The sequence below is a fragment of the Aplysia californica genome, unplaced genomic scaffold (assembly GCF_000002075.1).
Source record: "Aplysia californica isolate F4 #8 unplaced genomic scaffold, AplCal3.0 scaffold00598, whole genome shotgun sequence".
Classification (NCBI taxonomy): Eukaryota; Metazoa; Mollusca; class Gastropoda; order Aplysiida; family Aplysiidae; genus Aplysia; species Aplysia californica.
In genome coordinates this window covers 303,699-305,154 of record NW_004797868.1, presented here as the reverse complement: position 1 = coordinate 305,154, position 1,456 = coordinate 303,699, and positions in this window count along the sequence as shown.

Sequence of the window (1,456 nt, the reverse complement as noted above, 5' to 3'; positions counted from 1 at the left end):
GTTATTTTTTTAATGTGGAAAGTGTAGGGCGGGGTGAGGGAGGAGGAGGAGGGGTTTTTTTTTAAGGGTTGAATGGTGTAAGGTGGGGATGGGGTGGTTAAAAAAGGTGGAATTGGGTGGTGGTGGTGAGGGAAGAAGAAGGGGTGGTTAAAAACATAACAAGGAAAGTGTGGGTGTGGGACTGGGATTGGGGGAGTAACGGTGGTAAAAAGAAAGGTGGAATTGGGTGGGGTGAGTGTGGGGGTGGGGTGGGGGTGGGAGAAGATATTTTCATAGTGGTCATCTAAAGGACATCTTTGATCAATAATTATGTATTAAGATGCAAGTCAACGGCGAGGTTTGTGTGTCTATTGGCGTCAATTGGCTTAGCGTGAGTGAGTTACTCTCTCGTAATGCTGTGTAGTCTTACGAGTATCTTGGACACTTATATTAATGACCTAATTGTGTTGCAAGAGGGCAAGAGGGCAAGATATAAGGGGAAGACCTCGTGGAACCTGGAGAAAAATCACAGAAATCGATGTACAGAAAAGTGGGAAGACATGGAATAACATCAAGAGGCTAGCCCAGGATAGAGAAAAGTGGATGGTGTTTGTCCGTGGCCTATACCCTGGTGCAGGGTGAGAAAGGCAATGATGATGATGATGTGTTGCAAGTGCCGTAAAACCTGCTTACAAAAACAAACATACGTCTTTCTTTCGCAACTGTGAGGAACCTATGACGTCGACTCTATTAATACAATAAGTTGCCTAGGTAATTCTATGTTTTTTAATATATAAAAAAACGAAACAAACAAAGAAGGAGGGGAAAAAACGCTCTCTTTGTGCGTAATAGAATATCTAATACTCCGAGTCCTCTTATTATGCTACAACACTCGGTTTTGATATGTTTTGGTAAAAGAAAAGTTTTACAGCGCTTGCAACTTCGTAAGGTCATAACATAATATAATATATTGTATAATGAGCGCGCGTGATTTGATATTATGTGAAGAAGCGTTATACCTGAAGAACTCTGTGTAAGTAATTTCTTTCGGCAGTTTCTAGTTGTTGTTTTTTTTGTTGTCTTTGTTTTGTTTCTGTTTCTGCTTTTTTAAAGATGTTGAATAAGCATTACTTGTGGGATATTAGCAGCTTTTAAGCCTGAACTGAACGTAAAGGCAACAGATGTTTATCTCTATTTGCTACATACATTTTTCGTCGCACAGTATACAAGGGTGACAGACTTCTAGAAAACACTCTGTTTAATTATTTGCTAGTGGGTGCTTTATTATTCAGAACTTATTAGTATTTTGTTTTATTTATTATTGTTTTAGTTTTGTTGGTTTTATTAACGCATTAAAGGGGAACGAGGAGGGGAAGAGGGGAGAGGTGGGGGTCTGCCTAGGTATGGTGAAACTGCCAGCAGGAAGAAAGTAGTTAGAAGATGGTGAATTGGATAAAAGTTGGGGCGGTTGGGGGGG